This window comes from Panthera uncia, chromosome D4 (assembly GCF_023721935.1).
Source record: "Panthera uncia isolate 11264 chromosome D4, Puncia_PCG_1.0, whole genome shotgun sequence".
Lineage (NCBI taxonomy): Eukaryota > Metazoa > Chordata > Mammalia > Carnivora > Felidae > Panthera > Panthera uncia.
Genome location: NC_064807.1, coordinates 2016403 through 2029378, shown reverse-complemented (window position 1 = coordinate 2029378; position 12976 = coordinate 2016403). Strand labels below are relative to the sequence as shown.

The 12976-nt window shown below is 39.9% G+C and overlaps 1 long non-coding RNA gene across 1 annotated transcript in view; it reads right to left on the bottom strand.

Annotated features, from left to right (window-relative positions):
- Positions 1-1123: 1123 nt before the first annotated feature.
- LOC125928617 (uncharacterized) overlaps positions 1124-12976 on the bottom strand; it is a 33389-nt gene continuing 21536 nt past the window's right edge. Inside the window, exons 3-4 of the long non-coding RNA XR_007459727.1 lie at positions 7844-8090; positions 1124-4681 (exon numbers count right to left, since the gene is read on the bottom strand). This is a non-coding gene — a long non-coding RNA (uncharacterized LOC125928617). The remainder of the gene's footprint in view (positions 4682-7843; positions 8091-12976) is intronic.

Below are 12976 nucleotides of genomic sequence, written 5' to 3'. Positions count from 1 at the left end.
CCACTCTTTCTCTCCACCTACTTTCCCTGGGAATGCTTTTCCTGTACTCTACCCCTTTTCTCTGTCCTCTCTCTGCAAAAACACGTCCCTACCCTCTGTGGCTTCTTTCTCCTCCACTTCACCTCTGTTCCATGTACCTGTCAAGTTATGCAGATAATCCTCAGACCAATTTTATAGGTGTGCACAATGGTTTGGTGCTGACCTAGTTGTATTTCAGAGACAAGAGAGGCAGAGAACTTCCATGCTGTTCTGCCTTCCTAGCCTCCCAAGATTTTTGTTTCTTGAGGTAGGCCTGTATCACTCTAAACTTTCCTCTTATAACTACTTTTGCTATGTGCCAAAGATTTTGGACCATCGTGTTTTGATTTTCAAGTGTTTCCATGTATATTGAAATTTGCTCTTTGGTTTCTTCACTGACCCATTAGTTGTTTGGTAGCATGTTGTTTAGTCTCCATGTGTTTGTGTTTTTCCTATTTTTTTTTCCTTATGATTGAATTGCAGTTTCATATCATTGTGGTCTGAAAAGATGCTTCCTGATACAATGCTAACCTTAAATTTGAGACTTGTTTTGAGGCTTAACATGATCTATCCTGGATAAGGTTTCATATGCACTTGAATGTATATTTTGTTTTGGGGGGATGGAATGTGTATATGTATTATCTGTTAAGCCCCTCTGTTCTAATATGTAACTTGTGGCCACTGTTTCCTTATTTTCTGTCTGATCTATCCATTCGTGTTAAATTTTCCTACTATTATTTTACTGTCAATTTCTCTATGTCTGTTAGTATTTTATGTATTTAGATGCTCCTATTTTGGGTGGATAAGTATTTATAATTGTTGTATCATTTAGTTTGACCTCTATCATTACGTGGTTAATTCCCTTCTCTGTTTCTTGCTACCATCTTTGTTATAAAGTCTACCTTGTCTGATAAATAAGCATTGCTACCATGGGTTTTTCCCCCACTTCCATGGAATCTTTTTTCCATCCTTTTGCTTTCGGTATGTGTCTTTACATCTGTAGTGACTCTTTTAGGTAGCATGTAGATGAGTCTTTTCTATCCATTTAGTCACTGTAAGTCTTTTTTTTTTTTTAACGTTTATTTTTGAGACAGAGAGAGGCAGAGCATGAACAGGGGAGGATCAGAGAGAGGGAGACACAGAATCCGAAACAGGCTCCAGGCTCTGAGCTGTCAGCACAGAGCCCAACGCGGGGCTCGAACTCACGGACCGTGAGATCATGACCTGAGCTGAAGTCGGCCGCTTAACCCACTGAGCCACCCAGGCGCCCCTAGTCACTTTAAGTCTTGATTGGAGCATGTGGCATGTAATCCATTTCCATTTAATTATTGATAGGTATGTACTTACTGCCATCGGAATTGTGTGTGTGTGTGTTGTAGTTCTCTGTTCCTTTCTTCTGCTTTCCTGCTTTTAGCATTATGCTTGGATTTGTCTTTATTGGGCATCTAGTATAGATTTAGATTTGTGGTTACCATGGGGTTCATATATATCCTATATGATTAGCAGTCTAGATTAAGTTGATGATCACTTAAGCTTAAATACATTTTAAAAGCACTGAAGTTTTACTCCCTGTTTTATGTGTATGTTTTATATCTTTTTAATGTATCCTTTGACTAGTTTTTGTAGATGTTAATTGATTTTTTTTACTACATTTTTACTACTTTTGTTTTAATCTCCATACCAGCTGTTATAATGTAAACCAATGATTTTTTGATTTTATGATTCTATTTCACATTTGGCAGAAAACAGCCTTAGACTGATGTTTTAGTCCACTTACAGTAATTGTAACTACTCACAACATAGGATTTCTGCCATATTTCTGTGTTTCCTCCATATTCTATTGCCTTTTTATCTATCTTTTAAGTATTTTGAAATACATATTTTAATTATCTCATGCTGTAGACTCTAAGTCTAAAGTTCTCTCTTGGCCAGCAAGAAAGCAGATGCAGGATTAAAAGCGAGAGACGGCTAATGTCTGGGAAAAGACAAGACCCCCAAGTAAGGGTCCTTACCCCATATTTATTAAAATCAGAAGGCTTACAAATGTGATGGGAGTGCACAAAGAGACAATGAATTGGTAAACATGAACTCATGGGCATGAGGGAAAGGGGGTTTTGAGGATATACGGTTGGGGTTTGGGTCAATATAAAACAATCCTGGCACCAGGCAGATGGTTGTTAACAGCAGACAGGAGGTGCCGTGTCTGTTTATCTTAGCTAGCCTAGGGGATAAGATAGAGCAAGTAACCTCAGGGTTAACAACACACCTTTTCTTTTGCTAATCAGCTCTGCTCTGCAGTTTCATCTGCAGTGCAGTGGTCTACAGCCCTATTTACCTGTTTGCCTAATTTGGTCCGTCCTTCCTGTGAAAGCAGCTTTCTGCTATAGTACTAAATTGGGGGGCACTTTTGCCCTGAATACCTAAGCTTGCTTACCTCATATACCTTTGTATTGGGGGCCTTTGCGCCCCCTCCTCTATTCTGGGGGCAATCCTGTTTCCCAAGCGTGGATGTGAGCATCCTATGGCTTTGTAATTCTTTATGCCTTGTTAACCCATCAGTGCAGACTCAGGGAATTCCTAAGCTTATTCTCCACAGTGCCCCCTTTTTGTTTTTCTTGGTTCTTTTAGTTTTGTGTTTGAGGACCATCATGACAAGCTCCTGGTCCTTCTTTTGCTTTTGGATGGCTTGGAGGGTGATTCTGCAAAGACATAAAAAGAGACACGGTAAAAGCATTCCACTTTCCAGAGTTATCCAGAATTTGAGATGGGTGCTAGCTGTGAGAAAGGATTTACATTGTGCCACATTTCCCAGGAATCAGCCCATTTTTAAGCTGATCTTCTACATATTGTAGCTGTTGGCACAATGTCATATCTAAATTTTCTGTATTGTCAGAGAGTTAGGAAGAAAAGACACTGCAAAGGTGTGCCTGGACAGCATCCCAAGCCTAGGGGTGATTATAAGGAATGCCAGTCATGCAGATATGCTGGTAGTTAGGGTCACAGGGCAGTTTAGAGTGGAGGAACAAGCCTTCCTGTTGCTTTCCAATAAATTCCACTGCAGCCTCAAGAGCTTCAAGGCAGGCTGAAACATGTTTATCAATGGAAGTCTGGCTTATAAATTCTTTGGTAGTGTTGACCATATTTATTAAGGACATGGGCTGTCTGGATAGTATGATGCAGGCTGACTCCAGCTACAGTGGCAGAGGCGATAACACCTACTGCTGCTAGGATGCCCATGATCAGCAGGCCAGCAAATCTTTTTTGCCTTACAGCAGAATGCCAGTGTTAAACAGGCTTGGAAAGCGCACCTAACTCCTGATAGATGTATATAGGGTTCTAGAGCTATTAACAGGAACCCAGGCTGAGACATGCTAACTACTAAGAAGGAGGAGATATTTAATTGGGTGATGTTATCAGTACTTAAGCAGGATATAAACCAACTCTGGGAGGTAGAGATATGATAATTACTTCCTAGTTGTTGGATCTGTAAAGTGGAGGTAGCAAAGAAAACATAGGGAGAAGGGACACAACTAGTGGTCCATGCAAATTGATTGTTGTGCAGGGAGGCCCAAGTTAGGTTAGTATGCTGATTTACATAAATTTCACCGTGGCTAATGGTACGAATGAAGAAGGGAAGACCTAGCTTCCAAAGGTTAACAAGACAACGTCCTTTTAATTTCCCTTTATGTGCAGAAATTATAGGTCCAGACAAACCTCCATCTTTCCAAAAAATACTCTCCCTACTAAACTGGTCAAAGGATATGGTCTTTTTTGAATATTTTGTTTCAAGATGTCCTCTAGGACCCCTGTCAATAATAGTCCAATTACCCCAGTGAAGGTTATGCTCAGTCTCTCCATTACAGGTTGTCCAAGGAATATTATTCCAGGGGTTGTCTGAATATTTGAGACTAGAGCAAGCTATAACAGGAATGTGAGATATGCCTTTTTTTTTTTTTTTTAAGTATATTGAAGCTTATGGCTGAGAAAAAAAGTAAAATTGGCCTTGTAGAGGGTTTGGGCTGTACATGCAAAAGCCAGTTGATTTTTAAGACAAGCAGATAAATTGCTGAACTTAGTAACACACATAGGAGGCGCTGAAGTAAGCCATCACTGCGGTTTTGGCATATAAAGCTAATGTTTTTGTTCCGTTTGGAAGGGCGGGTTAAGACTGGCTCCTTCCATGAACTCTGTCATTATTGCTAATAGGAATATCTCAGGCTAGGAGTGTTAAGGTATCAAATATAGATGGCTTAAGGAGATGAGCCCAATATGAATATTGAGCTTGGCCTGGACAAATGAGGGCAAGGAGAAGAATCAGGGTTACACAAATCGAATTTTTGTTAACGACAGAAATCATGGCCATCAAATGTGAATCAGGGGTATATATATAATATCACTGTGTTATAAGAGGATGCCGGCCTGGTTAGACAGGCATTTAAGGCTTCCCCATGTTATATGAGGGGCAAAGACTTGCATTTGTAGACTGGCTTCAGGATGAGGAGTCCGTGAAGAGGCTTCCTCCATCTTGAAAAAGAGGGGCGGTGGCCGCTCACTCAGTCATTCTCCGGAAGTCTTGATTCATTGGAAGATATCCTACGGGTCTCCACCATGCCATGGTAAGGCTTCACCTTACCCCGAGAGGGGATCCACAGAGGTCCAGAATCTGAAAGAACACGAGTATATCCTCGACCCCAGGTGAGAAGTTTAGTGAGCCCAGTTCGTGTGGGCCCCTTTCAGGGGTTTTGCATAGCACCTTAGGGTGACAGGGTTTATATTATTTTGAAGAATGTCACTCAGCTACAGTTAGTCCTTGAGGATTAAGATTTAAAAAGCTAAGAGTAATCATAGTATGATTAAGAAGGAGCTGAGGTTGTAATGCAGACAACCAGGGGTATCTCCCCCTTTTTGTTTTTTTTTAACATGTTTTTGAGAGTAATATATGTTTATTTTACAACTGTTTCACCTGTGGATTATAAGGAATGGGTAATTCCAACCAAGGCTTAAGTAAAACAACTTAAAAGGGTGTGTTGTCCTGTTGTTTTACCCTTTTTTGTTAAAATTATTTATTTACTTATTACCATTAACAAAAATATATCTTTCTGTGGTTGTCGTAGGATGCACTAATTTTATTTTGGCTCAGCAGTAACTTATATATTGATCATCCATCGGCCATTGGGGGAGGGGGCTAAATGACCAAAGTCAGGGTCTGTTCCCCTGCCTTTTTTAGCAATGCCCATATAAATATGTTTCAGCCATGTGGATACCCATTTGTGGCATACAATGGGCTATGTTTAGTAAAATGGCTTCCACGTATCTTAGTAAAAGCCCTTCATATATTATCCATTCTTCATACGGTAGAGGCATCCATTCCTCTGCTAAACAGGAACAACACAAATGTGGAGGATTTGGAGGCTGGCACCAAGAGTATTGCCATCATTTTCCCAGACTTTGGATCAAAGGAGGGGGAATCTTAATCTTAACCCTGTGTGTTTTTAAAATGCATTTATTTTAACCTTAGTCTGTTCTGAGCACATGTAAAATTTCTTTTTAAAGATTTTTCTTCACAAAACTTCTACAACTTTTTTTGCATTTAGATTTTGTCCCAAGGCATTTCTTTTCAAATAACCAGTCTTATTTAGGACAAAATTACTTTCTTTTACCTTCAACAAAATTATATTTCCATTTCTTATGTCTTTTTTTCATATCTACTTTTCTACATACAGAGTTGCTTTTCTTATTTTTATCAGTTTTAACTACATTTAGTAGATAAATTTTAATTCTTAGAAACTTCAATCTCCAGTGAAAACTAAGTAGTAACCAACTGTGAATTGTCTATGAGAAAATTCTTTAGGTGGTAGACTTATGAATCCATTAAGCATAAAGCATGTTTTTTTAATGGATTTATCTTTTTTTTGTTTTTTTTTTTTTTTTTTTTTTTTGACTTAAGTCAGAAACATAAACCTATGTTAAGTACAAAATGCTTCAACATTCCATTTGATTTAGAAGAGGCCTAAATGTCTGAAGAACTTAATTTATCATTTAAGCAAAACGTTCAAGTCTTAGGTTACCAAAGACCCTGAAAGCTATCTTAACAATTACCCATGAAAACAGCAAAAAGGCAAAAAAAGTTAACCATTAAGTCATCCTTTATGTTAACAAATTGGAACAGAGATAACATGAGCTTATTTGACCTTTAATAGACCTTAATAGAATAAGGATCTATAATTTAAAAGATATGCCTATCTTAACATTTCATCTGTGTCCCCTTAAAAGTTTACCATTGTTAATTTTTTTCCTGTGGAACCAGTGAGGAAATCTGAAGTTTAAGGGGGTGTTTTTTCCTTTTTGACAGTGTGGGGAAGAGGAGCTGATGCTACATGAGACACTGAAGAGCCAGATTTGAAGGCTGCACCCAAGGTAATGCAGAAACAGGAGGAATGGGAAGGGAAGGCAGAAAAAGTGAGGTGCCTCCAAGAGGCCTGAAGGCAGACAAAGGCACAGAGGGCAGAGAAAAGAGTTCACGTGGTCCTAAAGCCTGTCAGCTCAGATAGGTGAGCAGATATCAATTTTTGTTTTGTTTTGTATTATTTGTTTTGTTTTCCACTAGTGGAATTAGGCAGTCTATGTCAGGCCAGAAAAGACAGGGAAGTTCCCCGAAACAAAAGGAGTTTCGGCAGCTGCTTGGGAATATTCCTTAAAATCTCTATCCAGAGATAGACTAGCCAGAGACAATTAGCTCTAGTAATCATACTCATTAATCCAGGAAATGAATGAGGAAGAAGCCCTCACATGTAGTTAAAAGTAACTAGCGTGTATAGGGAGAAACAGTAAGAGAGTTAGAGTCTCCTATATTAGGGATAACCTGTGTAAAATACACTGCACTATTTTAGTGGACTGTTTTACTGACAATGATAGGAAGCTGGGCTTGCTGCCTTGGATGGGAATATTGCCCTGTGCCAGACAGTTGTTAAAAAGACCCCAGAACAACAGCAGCAAAGTTCTGCATAGCACGAGTCATGCAAGCACATGAAACTCTGGGGCACAGATAGCATACCGGGCTAGGGTCAGAATGATGTCCATAGGAGAGCCCCAGTCCCAGACACACATGGAATAAGCACCACAAATATTTTCTAAAATGCCAATTGTAAAAGGGCTGTGATGGTCATACAGCTGAACTGATTTTTGCAATTCTTTTACTATTGGAAAGAGCAGGCCTTCATGGATGTAGTGCCCATTTTTCCTGATAATGGGAAACAGCTGGAATTTACTGGCCTCATGGGCTTTTTAAATGTACTTTTTCATTGGGCTAAGGACTTTATCAGAGCCGGCTGGTGAGGTTTTTAGAGGCTCGATATCGCCCCACCCTTTTGGGGGAGGAGGTGTATCTTTTGGCTGTACAGGCACCAGAGGCACAGCCTGATTATAGGGGGACGGAGGTTTTTCCTCCCTTTTAGATAACTCTGTGTCTTCATATACATTGTCCAAGCTCAAGGGGAGAAAAGCAGTGTGGATGATGGACCAGGTGAGGATTACCTCAGGGGGGACATTAGCCTTTTCAGAATGCAGGCCTTCAGTGTTTTCTTTATTTGTTCCCATACTTCAAGATCTTAAGTTCCTTGTTCTGGGGACCAAGGGCAATTTTGTTGGACAGTCAGCAATAATCTAAGGAGAGCCTTATAATTTAGAGTAGTCCATGCTGTGTCTCCTAGGGACTGATGAATTCGAATATAGCACTTTTCTTTAGGGGCTAGGGAGCCTCCCATGGTAGAGCTCTCAAAACATCCTGTGGCAGCAAATCCTAATATAGTTCCACTTTATCCCTTACCTCGTCAGATAGAGACTGTATCCGGTGCGATTGTTTTCTTGGAGCCCCTTAATTGTTCTGCAGCATCATGCAGTCCTCATGTCGCACCACCTCTTGGCCATGTTGGCTCCTTGCCCACGTTGGTCCATAGTACCCCTTTCCTTCTTTCACCTCAGGGTCACCATCTGTTGTAGACTCTAAAGTCTAAAGTTCTCTCTTGGCCAGCAAGACAGCAGATGCAGGATTAAAAGTGAGAGATGGCTAATGTCTGGGGAAAGACAAGAGCCCCAAATAAGGGTCCTTACCCCGTATTTATTAAGATCAGAAGGCTTACAAACGTGATAGGAGTGCACAAAGAGACAATGAATCGGTGAACATGAACTCATGGGCATGAGGGAAAGGGGGTTTTGAAGATATACGGTGCTTGGGGTTTGGGTCAATATGAAACATGGGGTGCCTGGGTGGCTCAGTCGGTTAAGTGTCCAGCTTCAGCTCAGGTCATGATCTCACGGTCCGTGAGTTCAAGCCCCGCGTCAGGCTCTGTGCTGACAGCTCAGAGCCTGGAGCCTGTTTCAGATTCTGTGTCTCCCTCTCTCTCTGCCCCTCCCCTGTTCATGCTGTTAAAAATACAATAAAAAATAAAAATAAAATAAATAAACGTTAAAAAAATTATGAAACAAAATCCTGGCTCTGGGCAGATGGTTGTTAACAGCAGACAGGAGGTGCCCTATCTGTTTATCTTAGCCAGCCTAGGGGATAAGACACAGCAAGTAACCTCAGGGTTAACAATGCACCTTTTCTTTTGCTAATCAGCTCTGCTCTGGACAGTTTCATCTACAGTGCAGTGGTCTATAGCCCTATTTACTTGTTTGCCTAATTTGATCCTTCCTTCCTGTGAAAGTAGCTTTCTACTACAGTACTAAATTGGGGGGGGGGCACTTTTGTCCTGAATACCTAATCTTGTTTACCTCATATACCTTTGTATTGGGGGCCTTTGCCCCCCCCCCACCACCATTCTGGGGGCACTCTTGTTTCCCAAGCATGGATGTGAGCATCCTATGGCTTTGTAATTCTTTATCCCTTGTTAACCCATCAGTGCAGGCTCAGGGAATTCCTAAGCTTATTCCCCACAATCTTGTCATTTATTTCACTCTACATCTCTTAGTTGTTTTCTTTTTGGTTTCCCAGGGAATTACTAATAATATAACAACCTAGCTTGCATTAACACCAAATTCTTTTAATAGTATCCAAAATACTTGTTCATATACGGTTTTTGTTGTTGTGCCTTCCTTTGTGCTGTTACGTCACACAAAATCTCTTGTATATTTTGTGCCAACAACACAGATTGGTGCTTTATGCAGTTCTTTTAAATCAAGTAGGTTAAAAACAACAAATACATTTGTAGTGTCTTTTATATTTACCTCTCTGTAGTTAATACTTGCTGATGCTCTTTATTTCATCCATGTGAGTCAAGTTTTCTCCATGTTTTTTCATTTAGTATTAATGACCTATATTTTTTTTTAATTTGAATTTTTTTAAATTCTGTATTAAAAAAATTTTTTTGATGTTTATTTTTAGAGAGAAAGAAGAAAGAGAGAAGTGAGAAAGAGAGAAAGAAGAGAGAGAAGTGAGTGGAGGAGGGGCAGAGAGAGAGGGAGACACAGAATCTGAAGCAGGCTCCAGGCTCTGAGCTGTCAGCACAGAGCCCGACATGGGGCTCAAACCCAAGAACTGTGAGATCACGACCCGAGCTGAAGTTGGACGCCCAACCGACTGCGCCACCCAGGCGCCCCTTAAATTCTGTATTTTTGAGAGAGAACACATGCAAGCAGGGGAGGGGCACAGAGAGAGGGACATGAAGTGGGCTCTGCACAGACAGCAGCTTCAGTTCAGCGAGCCTGATGTGGGGTCTGAACTCATGAACCGTGAGATGATGACCAGAGACAAAGTCAGATGCTCAACCAACTGAGCCACTCAGGCACCCCAAGCATCCGACTCTTGATTTTGGCTCAGATCATGATCCCAGGTTTGTGGGATCAAGCCCCATGTCGGGCTCCGCACTGAGTGTGAAACCTGCTTAATATTCTCTCTCCCTCTGCCTCTCTCCTCTGCTTGTGTGAACTCTCAAAAAATAAAAGATTTAAAATATTTTTATTCAAGGGTACCTGGGTGGCTCAGTCAGTAGAGCATCCAACATTGGCTCAGGTTATGATCTCAGGTTTGTGAGTTTTTGTTTTTAATTATTTTTAATTTGCATCCAAGTTAGCATACAGTGCAACAATTATTTCAGGAGTGTATTCCTTAACTCCCCTTACCCTCCCACAACTCCTCCAGCAACCCTCTGTTTTTTCTGTATATTTAAGAGTCTCTTATGTTTTGTCCCCCTCCATGTTTTTATATTATTTTTGCTTCCCTTCCCTTATAGTCATCTGTTTTGTATCTTAAATTCCTCATGAGTGAATTCATGTGGTATTTGTCTTTCTCTAATTTTGCTTAGCATAATACCCTCTAGTTTCATCCACGTAGTTGCAAATGGCAAGATTTCATTCTTTTTGATTGCCGAGTAATACTCCATTGTGTATATGTACCACATCTTCTTTATCCATTCATCCGTTGATGGAAGTTTGGGCTCTTTCCATACTTTGGCTATTGTCAATAGCACTGCTATAAACACTGGGGTGCATGTGCCCCTTCAAAACAGCACACCTATATCCACTGGATAAATACCTAGTAGTGCAATTGCTGGGTAGTAGGGCAGTTCTATTTTTAAACTTTGAGGAACCACCATACTATTTTCCAGAGTGGCTGCACCAGTTTGCATTCCCATCAGCAGTGCAAAAGAGATCCTCTTTCTCTGCATGCTTGCCAACATCTGTTGTTGCCTGAGTTGTTAATGTTAGCCATTCTTACAGATGTGAGGTGGTATCTCATTGTGGTTTTGATTTGTATTTCACTGATGATGAGTGATGTTGAGCATTTTTTCATGTATCAGTTGGCCATCTGGATGTCTTCTTTGGAGAAGTATCCACTCATGTATTTTCCCCATTTCTTCATTGGATTATTTGTTTTTTGGGTGTTTGAGTTTGATAAATTCTTTATAGATTTTGGATACTAACCCATTTGCAAATATCTTCTTCCATTCCATCAGTTGCCTTTTAGTTTTACTGATTGTTTCTTTCACTGTGCAGAAGCTTTTTATTTTGATGAGGTCCCAATAGTTCATTTTTGCTTTTAATTCCCTTGCCTCTGGAGACATGTTGAGTAAGAAGTTGCTGCGGCCAAGGTCAAAAAGGTTTTTGCCTGCTTTCTCCTCTAGGATTTTGATGGCTTCCTGTCTTACACTGAGGTCTTTCATCCATTTTGAGTTTATTGTCTTTGATGTAAGAATGTGGTGGAGGTTCATTTTGCTGCATGTCGCTGTCCCGTTTCCCCAGCACCATTTGCTGAAGATACTGTCTTTATTCCATTGGATATTCTTTCCTGCTTTGTCAAAGATTAGTTGGCCATACGTTTGTGAGTCTATTTCTGGGTTCTCTATTCTGTTCCATTGATCTGAGTGTCTGTTTTTGTGCTAGTACCATACTGTCTTGATGACTACAGCTTTGTAATACATCTTGAAGTATGGGATTGTGATGCCTCCAGCTTTGGTTTTCTTCTTCAAGATTGCTTTGGCTACTCAAGGTCTTTTCTGATTCCATACAAATTTTAGGATTGTTTATTCTAGCTCTGTGAAGAATGCTGGTGTTATTTTGGTAGGGATTGCATTGAATATGTAGATTGGTTTTGGTAGTATCGACATTTAACAATATTTGCTCTTCCAATCCAGGAGCATCAAATAGTTTTCTTTTCTGTTTATCTTCAATTTATTTCATAAGTTTTCTATAGTTTTCAGTATATAGGTTTTTCACCTCTTTAGTTAGATTTATTCCTAGATATTTTATGGGTTTTGGTTCAATTGTAAATGGGATCAATTCCTCGATTTCTTTTTCTGTTGCTTCATCATTGGTGTATAGGAATGCAACAATTTTCTGTGCATTGATTTTATATCCTGCAACTTTGCTGATTTCATGGATCAGTTCCTGCAGTTTTTTGGTGGAATCATTGGGTTTTCCATATAGAGTATCAGGTCGTCTGCAGAGAGTGAAAGTTTGACTTCCTCCTGGCCTATTTGTATGCCTTTTTTCCTTAGTGCTTCCTGACTGCTGAGGCTAAAACTTCCAATACTATGATGAATAACAGTGGTGAGAGTGGACATCCCTGTCGTGTTCCTGACCTCAGGGGGAAAGCTCTCAGTTTTTCCCCATTGAGGATATTAGTGGTGGGTCTTTCATACATAGCTTTTATGATCTCGAGGTATGATCCTTCTATCCCTACTTTCTAAAGCGTTTTTACCAAGAAAGGATGCTGTATTTGTCAAATGTTTTCTCTGAATCTATTGAGAGGATGATGTAGTTCTTGTCCTTTCTTTTACTGATATGATGTATCACATTGATTGTTTTGCAGATATTGAACCAGCCCTGCATCTCAGGTGTAAGTCCCACTTGGTCATGGTGAAGAATTCTTTTAATGTATGGTTGGATCCAGCAGGCTAGTGTCTTGTTGAGGATTCTTGCATCCATGTTCATCAGGGTAATTGGTCTGTAGTTCTCCTTTTTGGTGGGGTCTTTGGTTTTGGAATCAAGGTAATGCTGGCTTCATACAATGAGTTTGGAAGTTTTCTTTCCATTTCTATTTTTTGGAACAGCTTCAAAAGAACAGCTGTTAACTTCTCTTTAAATGTTTGGTAGAATTCCCCTGGAAATCCATCCAGCCCTGGACTCTTGTTTTGGGGGAGATTTTTTATTACTAATTTCTTTACTGGTTATGGGCCTGTTCAAATTTTCTATTTCTTCCTGTTTCAGTTTCAGTAGTTTATATGTTTCTAGGAATTTCCCATTTCTTCCAGATTGCCCATTTTATTGGTGTACAGTTGCTCATAATATTCTATTATTGTATTTCTGCTGTGTGGTTGTGATCTCTCCTCCTTCATTCTTGATTTTATTTATTTTGGTTCTTTCCTTTTTCTTTTTGATCAAACGGTCTAGGGAGTTTATCAGTTTTGTTAATTCTTTCAAAGAACCAGCTCCTGGTTTCATTCATCTGGTCTACTGTTCT